The sequence below is a fragment of the Macaca thibetana genome, chromosome 7 (assembly GCF_024542745.1).
Source record: "Macaca thibetana thibetana isolate TM-01 chromosome 7, ASM2454274v1, whole genome shotgun sequence".
Classification (NCBI taxonomy): Eukaryota; Metazoa; Chordata; class Mammalia; order Primates; family Cercopithecidae; genus Macaca; species Macaca thibetana.
In genome coordinates, this window is record NC_065584.1 from 157,128,983 (window position 1) to 157,137,797 (window position 8,815).

The window sequence follows — 8,815 nt, forward strand, 5'->3', positions numbered from 1 at the left end:
AATCCTGTAGATAAATTCATACATATGGAAAGTGATTCGCATTTGCAGTCATTCACTTCAGGATTATTGGTAAATCTGTAAACAACTTAGTCTATCATAGGAGACTGAAAAATAAATTATCATTTATTCAGTCAATAGAATATCGTTAAACTGTTGAGAAAAGGAAGCTTTTATTTTTATTTTTATTTTTATTTTTTTTTGTGAGATGGAGTTTCGTTCTTATTGCCCAGGCTGGGGTTCAATGGGGTGGTCTTGGCTCACTGCAACCTCCATCTCCTCGGTTCAAGTGATTCTCCTGCCTCAGCCTCCCAAGTAGCTGGGATTATAGACTCCTGCCACCATGCCTGGCTAACTTTTTTGTATTTTTAGTAAAGATGGGGTTTCACCATGTTGGCCAGGCTGGTCTCAAACTCCTGACCTCAGATGATCCGCCTGCCTTGGCCTCCCAAAGTGCTGGGATTATAGGCATGAGCCATGGCACCTGGCCAAGGAAGCTTTTTATGAATCAGTAAGGAGGTGTTAAAGAAAAAAAAAATTAAGGTGAAAAAAGAATTATATGTATTATATATTTTTTATTTTTAAAATTTTAAAGTTTAAAATTTTTTAATTTTAGTGGCAGTGTCCTGCTCTGTCACGTAGGCCAGAGTGCAGTGGCCCAATCATAGCTCACTGCAGCTGCCAACTCCTGGGCTCAAGCAATTCTCCCTCCTCAGTCTCCTGAGTAACTAAGATGACAGGTGTGCACCATCATGCCCAGCTAATTAAAAAAAAAAAGATTTTGTATGCGTGGCTGAGGAATTCATGTGGAGGTCAGTGGAAGCAAGTGTGAGAGGGTCCAGCAGAAGGAAACATGGCTGCCAGAGTGTTTGAGTCCATTGGCAAGTTTGGCCTGGCCTTAGCTGTTGCAGGAGGCATGGTGAACTCTTGCCTTATATAATGTGGATGCTGGGCACAGAGCTGTCATCTTTGACCGATTCTGGGGTACAGGACATTGTGGTAGGGGAACGAACTAACTTTCTCATCCCATGGATACAGAAACCAATTACCTTTGTCATTCTTGACCACATAAGGTGCCAGTCATCACTGGTAGCAAAGACTTACAAAATGTCAATACCCCACTGTGCATCCTCTTCCTGCCTGTCCCTAGCCAGCTTCCTTGCATCTTCACCAGCATCGGAGAGCGCTGTGATGAGCCTGTGCTGCCATACATCACTACAGACATCCTTAAGCAGGTGGTGGCTCGCTTTGAGGCTGCAGAAGCAATCACCCAGAGAGAGGTGGTCTCCAGGCAGGTGAAGGACGACCTTACGGAGCAGCAGCCTCCTTTTGGCTCATCCTGGAGGACGTCTCCTCGACACATCTGACCTTCGGGAAGGAGTTCACAGAAGCAGTGGAAGCCAAACACGTGGCTCAGCAGGAAGCAGAGAGGGCCACATGTGTGGTGCAAAAGGCTGGGCAGCAGAAAAAGGCAGCCATGATATCTGCTGAGGGCTACTCCAAGGCAGCCGAGCTGATCACTACCTCACTGGCCACCGCGGGGACTGGCCTGCTGGAGCCGGGCCAGCCGGAAGGCACCGGGGATACCGCGGGCCAGCTCTCACGCTCCTGAGGCGGGGAAGTACCTGCTCCTTCCGCTGCCCCAGTGAGGGCCCACCCTGCCTGCATCTGTGCGGGCCAGCTGGGCCACAGCCCCGATGATTCCAAACACCGCCTTCCTTCTCCCCCTACCCCAGGAATCACTGTGAAATTTCATTATTGGCTTAAAGTGAAGGAAATAAAAGTAAAATTACTTCAGGCTGGGAGCGGTGGCTCATGCCTGTAATCCCAGCACATTGGGAGGCCGAGGTGGGTGGATGACTTGAGGTCTGGAGCTCGAGACCAACCTGGCCAACATGGTATTACAAATACAAAAATTAGCTGGGCGTAGTATGCCTGTAGCCCCAGTTACTCGGGAGGCTGAGGCAGGAGAATCGCTTGAACTTGGGAGACAGAGGTTGCAGTAAGCTGAGATTGCACCACTGCACTCCTGGGCGACAGAGGGAGACTCCATCTAAAAAATAAAAGGAGGACAGGGTCTTGTGCTGCCCAAACCAATCTTGAACTACTGACCTCAGGTGATCCTCCTGCCTCGGCCTCCCTATGTACTGAGATTATAGGTGTGGACCACTACATTAAATATATATATATAACATTTATGTATACACAAACATATACATATATACCATATATACACAGTGTTTTTTTTTTTTTTTTTTGAGACGGAGTCTTGCTCTGTCGCCCAGGCTGGAGTGCAGTGGCACAATCTTGGCTCACTGCAAGCTCCGCCTCCCAGGTTCACGCCATTCTCCTGCCTCAGCCTCCCGAGTAGCTGGGACTACAGGCGCCCACCACCTTGCCCAGCTAAATTTTGTATATTTAGTAGAGATGGGGTTTCACCGTGTTAGCCAGGATGGTCTGGATCTCCTGACCTCGTGATCCGCCCACCTCGGCCTCCCAAAGTGCTGGGATTACAGGTGTGAGCCTCAGCGCCCAGCCATACACCACACGTTTTTTTTTTTTTTTTTTTTTTTTGAGACGGAGTCTTGCTCTGTCCCCCAGGCTGGAGTGCAGTGGCCGGATCTCAGCTCACTGCAAGCTCCGCCTCCCGGGTTTACGCCATTCTCCTGCCTCAGCCTCCCGAGTAGCTGGGACTACAGGCGCCCGCCACCTCGCCCGGCTAGTTTTTTGTGTTTTTAGTAGAGACGGGGTTTCACCGTGTTAGCCAGGATGGTCTCGATATCCTGACCTTGTGATCCGCCCGCCTCGGCCTCCCAAAGTGCTGGGATTACAGGCTTGAGCCACCGCGCCCGGCACACCACACGTTTTTAAAGGTAAAAAAGAATTGTACATATATACATACATTTTGTATGTATATATACATTTATAGGTGAAAATGAATTGTATATGTATATATACTTATATATGCATATATGTAAATATGTAAAATATAAAATTTCGATTAAAAGGAAGACAAAAGTGGTTAAAAAAAATACAAAAACCAAGCCTATCCCCTTACTTCTAGATTGCTTCTCTTCACTTCATACTGTGTATCACTTGGTTAAATTCCTAAAATGCCAGCCTTCATCAGTTTGTTGATAAAACGTAAAATTGTGGCTGGGCGCGGTGGCTCACACCTATAATCCCAGCACTTTGGGAGGCTGAGGCAGGTGGACCACGAGGTCAAGAGATGAAGACCATCCTGGCTAACATGGTGAAACCCCGCCTCTACTAAAATACAAAAAATTAGCCAGGTGTGGTGGCGGGTGCCTGTAGTCCCAGCTAGCTACTCGAAAGGCTGAGGCAGGAGAATGGCATGAACCCTGGAGGCGGAGCTTGCAGTGAGCCGAGATCGCGCCACTGCACTTCAGCCTGGGTGACAGAGTGAGACTCCATCTCAAAAAAAAAAAAAAAAAAAAAAGTAAAATTTTGATTTAATAGATTCTGGGTGAGATTGGTGGGACTGGCATCTGAGGTTCTGTGCTTCCTTTTTTTTTTTTGGAGGCAGAGTCTTGCTCTGTTGCTCAGGCTGAAGAACATAGTAGTGCAATCACACCTCACTGCAGCCTCAACCTACCCTCCCACCTCAGCCTCCGGGGTAGCTGGGATTATAGGCATGTGCCCCCACACTCAGCTATGTTTTGTATTTTTTTGTAGAGATGGAGTTTCTTTCACCATATTGCCCAGGCTAGTCTTGAACTCTTGAGCTCAGGTGATCCTCCTGCTTAGGGCCTCTTATGGATTACAGGTGTGAGCCACTATGCTTGGCTGGTTCTGCAATTGTAACAACTCCTAAGTGATGCTTCTTTTGAGTAGGAAAGGGCTAGAATGTACAACCTTTGAATTCACATCACATTTACTATATGCAACTTTGTTTGATAATGTGTGAATACCTTGCCTACTCACTTGCATTTGAAATTCCAAGAAAGCTTCTAGCAGCACTTGAACAGCTGATCATCCTTTCCTTCTCAAAACATTTTTTCCTTCTGCTTCCTTGACATTACAGTCCCCTACTTCTGCTTGTACCTCAATGTCCTCACCTTTCAGTCTTTGCATGTGCTTAATAAGTAAGTAAATCTTTATGCAGACTCATTACCTATTACTAAGTATAATATATACTGATGCGAACACCATGGCACAGCTTCTGAATGGTTCTAGAGAGCCTTTCTCATACTGTGTCCCTCAATAAGAGTTTACATATTTTGTAGGTAGGACAATAGCCTTACGAATGAAGTCTTGGTGATGCAGCCAGAAACTCAGAGGCTCCAACTCAAATACTCATTGGTTAGATCAAATATAATTTTGCCATAGTCTGAGGATTAGAGCAGGTCACATTATACTAAAGTATTTGTTGGGCTGAACCTTGCAATATGTATTTTTTAGAAGACTTTATTTTTTAGAGCAGTTTTGGAGCATCAAAATTAAGAGGACAGAGATTTCCAACATATCCCCTGCCCACCTCACAATATATTTTATGCATGAATAGTTATGATATTTTCAGCTGTATATAATGAAACCTAATTCACACCAGCTAAAACAATATGGAATTTTGTTATCTCGCAAAACAAAGTCCAGTGGTTAGGGTGTCTAGAGAGCCATGCTCTGGCTCCATTTCTATGCTATTCTCCCAGCTCTGCCTTCCTCAGAGTGTAGGGTTCATCCTTAAATGGCTTTCCTCTTGGCCACATGATGGCTGCCAGCAGCAGTAGTGGTAACATGTACCCTTATTCAAGTATAAGTGGAGAGAAAGGAAACCTCTCACCTACTGTTGAATGTAAGTCTCTCCCTTCAGTTTGATTGGTCAATGTATATTCTCCCCCAGACCAGTGATAGTCACCATAAGAATGCTATGTGCTGATTGCCTTAAGCCTAGTTCTGGAGCAAGTAACAAACATGGGCATGGAAGTAGGAATACCATGTTTTCACTAGTCCTAATAAAACAGCTAGGGCTAGAGATAAGGTGAGCTTCAAAGAATTATATAGAATTCATGGAAGAGAGGGGAAATGTTGAACAAAAGCAAAGTTCTTTAGGAAGGAGAAGGGGAAAATACTGAAATTAACTAAGTTATATTACTATGCTAATAGTAATTGTATAATAGCTTTTATAATAAATTTATTGCTTGTTCTCTATATAGCTAGCTTCAGAGTGAGATGTACACTGATGTATTTGATAGTGAAACCTTAATTACAAGTGCCAAGAAGCATGAACACATAATTCATAAATTAAGATACAGTCTTAATACCATTTAGACACAGTCTAAAGTACCATTACATTCAGCTTCCTGAGTTTTACCATTGAACTCAACAGATATTCTGCCTATTTCCATGGTTCCATTAACACAGCCCCAAATTATGTGAAAACTGACACATATGCCCAATTTATTAAGACATGGAGAAATTCTACTTTTTTTTTTTTTTTGAGTCAGAGTCTTGCTCTGTTGCCCAGGCTGGAATGCAATGGTGCAATCTTGGCTCACTGCAACGTCCACCTCCCAGATTCAAATGATTCTTCTGCCTCAGCCTCCTGAGTAGCTGGGATTACAGGTGCATGCCACCATGCCCAGCTAATTCTTGTATTTTTAGTAGAGACGGGGTTTCACCATGTTGGCCAGGCTGGTCTCGAACTCCTGACCTCAGGTGATCTGCCCACCTTGGCCTTCCAAAGTGCTGGGATTACAGGCATGAGCTGTGGTGCCCTGCCGGAGAAATCCTACCTCTTTGCCTAAACTTGAGTAGAGGTTTCTAAAGTTTAAAATAGAATTTAAACCTCGTCCTCATCCTCCTTTGCTTAGGTATCATACTATCAAGGACTTGTTTATGTAATAGATTTTATATTGAAGGTATTCAAGCAGAAGCTGTACTAATGTTATCGATGGTACTGGTACATCTGATAAATGACTGGTCCAGAGAATGCTTCCCAGGCCTAGCTGATCAAGAGAATTAACTCGAAAGTTTTAAACAATACAGATTCCATATCCTGACAATACTGAATCAGAATCTCTGAAGATGGAGCCAAAGGTATGTATCTCTAAGAAGCACTACTAATAATTTTTTACAGCCGATCCAGGACAAGCTCCTGGGTAATTATTTAGGAATCTCTGGACTGACTTTTTTAAAAAACTCGTTTAAATATACAATTTTAATAACTTCTGACAGTAGAAATAGTACTGCACTAGAAATTAGGTGACTGAAATTCTAGTGCCAGCTCTGCTGTTGGCTACTTTGATGATAGGCAAGTTAGTTTACGCTGTAGAGCCTCAGTTTTCCCTTCTGTAAAATTAGGGATGTCTAAAGTCCCTTCCAGCTGCAAACCCAGTCAATTTTACTTGTTTGGGCATTCTGAGGAACCAAGAATTGATTACAAAGATTCTAATTTCTAATACCTCTAGCTGTTTTTAAGGGCACATAAAGAGCTTACATGGACACTGCCATCTTAGAAGAAAGGTTCAAGATGGGGGTCCATAGAACTCTTAAGAGTGCTATCATTGTTTTGGTAACCTTGAACAAATTTCCCTATAAAAACTGGGGACAAAATTCTATAAATATGTGGACAAAAGTCTCTTTGTGTTATCATTGGTTAATGGGTATGCCTGCAGCTACCACCTGAAACAGTTTTGGCTCTGACTCCGGAACCAAACTTTCTGGCCTTTAACTGTTTGGTAGGGTGATATAATTCACTTTATACAGCATACATGATCCAGCTTTTAGAGTGTGAGAGTGTGTGTGTGTGTGTGTATATATATATATATTTTTTTTTTTTTGATATGGAGTTTAGCTCTTGTTGCCCAGGCTGGAGTGCAATGGCACAATCTCGGCTCACTGCAAACTCTGCCTCCTGGGTTCAAGCAATTATCCTGCCTCAGTCTCTTGAGTAGCTGGGATTACAGGTGCCCACCACCATGCCCGACTAATTTTTGTATTTTTAGTAGAGATGGGGTTTCACCATGTTAGGCTGGTCTGGAACTTCTGACCTCAAGCGATCCCCCCCGTGCCCCGCCCCCCTGCCTCAGTCTCCCAAAGTGCTGGGATTATAGGCGTGAGCCACAATGCCCGGATGTAGTTTGTTGGTTGGTTTGTTAAGAACTAATTGTTGGCCGGGCGCGGTGGCTCACGCCTGTAATCCCAGCACTTTGGGAGGCTGAGGCGGGCGGATCACGAGGTCAGGAGATCGAGACCATCCTGGCTAAGACGGTGAAACCCCGTCTCTACTAAAAATGCAAAAAATTAGCTGGGCGTGGTGGCGGGCGCCTGTAGTCCCAGCTACTTCAGAGGCTGAGCCAGGAGAATGGCGTGAACCCGGGAGGCGGAGCTTGCAGTGAGCCGAGATCGCGCCACTGCACTCCAGCCTGGGCGACTGAGCGAGAGACTCCGTCTCAAAAAAAAAAAAAAAAAAAAAAAGAACTAATTATTATGGTAAGATTTGCCTTAGCCTGGGCAGGGTGGCTCATGCCTATAATCCCAGCACTTTGGGAGAACAAGATCAGAGGATGCCTTGAGTTCAGGAGTTCGAGACCATTCTGGGCAATATAGTGAGACCCGGTCCCTACAAAAAATTTTAAAAAGTTAGCTGAGTGTAGTGGCGTGCGCCGGTAGTCCCAGCTACTCAGGAAGCTGAGGTGGGAGGATCACTTGAGCCCGTGAGTTTGAGGCTGCAATGAACCATGATCACACCGCTGCACTCCACCCTAGGAGGCAGAGTGAGGCCGTGTTTCAAAAAATAAATAGATAAAACAAAATAAAATTATCCTATGGTCCAGTTTTCTTCTCATTATCTTGCTGTAATTAAATCTAGTTTGTTTCCTGACTTATAATTTCCCTCTCCACACCATGCCCTTTTCTCTCTTCTCTGCTTCCACACACAAATTCAACTTCTTTAACCCCTTGTTTTACATATTTTTAGTCACACTCTTGCCTGTGATGTTATCATTTAAAAACTTTATTTAGGCTGGGTGCGGTTACTCACACCTGTAATCCCAGCACTTTGGAAGTCCGAGGTGCATGGATCACCTGAGGTCAGGAGTTTGAAACTAGCCCGGCCAACATGGTGAAATCCTGTCTCTACTAAAAATACAAAAATTAGTCGGGCATGGTGGTGGGCTCCTGTAATCCCAGCTACTCAGGAGGCTGAGGCAGGAGATCGCATGAACCCAGGAGGCAGAAGTTGCAGTGAGCCGGATCACGCCATCACACTCCAGCCTGGGCGATGGAGCGAGACTCCTCTAAAAAAAAAAAAAAACGACTTTATTTACACTGAGCAACAAATAGCTAGTGTTTATTGAATGCTTACCATGTGCTAGGCACTGTATTAAGCATTTTACATACAATATATCAATTGTTGTACTTTTATTTTGAGTACTATTAGATCCTCTACTATACAGATAAGATCCAAAAATATTGAGTAACTTGGCCAAAATTACATAGCTAGTTAGGTGGTGACACAGGATTTGAAATCAAGCATTTAGACTCCAGAGCTTCTACTCTATTGTATCCTATAAAAGCAAGGATTAAAGAAAAATAGGCTGGGCATGGTGGCTCACACTTGTAATCCCAGTACTTTGGGAGGCCGAGGCGGGTGGATCAAAAGGTCAAGAGATCAAGACCATCCTGGCCAACATGATGAAACCCTGTTTCTACTAAAAATACAAAAATTAGCTGGACATGGTGGCAGGCGTCTGTAGTCCCAGCTACTTGGGAGGCTGAGGCAGGAGAATCACTTGAACCTGGGAGGCGGAGGTTGCAGTGAGCCGAGATTGCGCCGCTGCACTCTAGCCTGGCGACA

General features: G+C 44.5%; 1 pseudogene; it reads left to right on the forward strand.

The window, feature by feature from the left end:
- The first annotated feature begins 833 nt into the window (after positions 1 to 833).
- LOC126959302 (prohibitin 1-like) lies at positions 834 to 1,609 on the forward strand (annotated as a pseudogene).
- Positions 1,610 to 8,815: the final 7,206 nt, after the last annotated feature.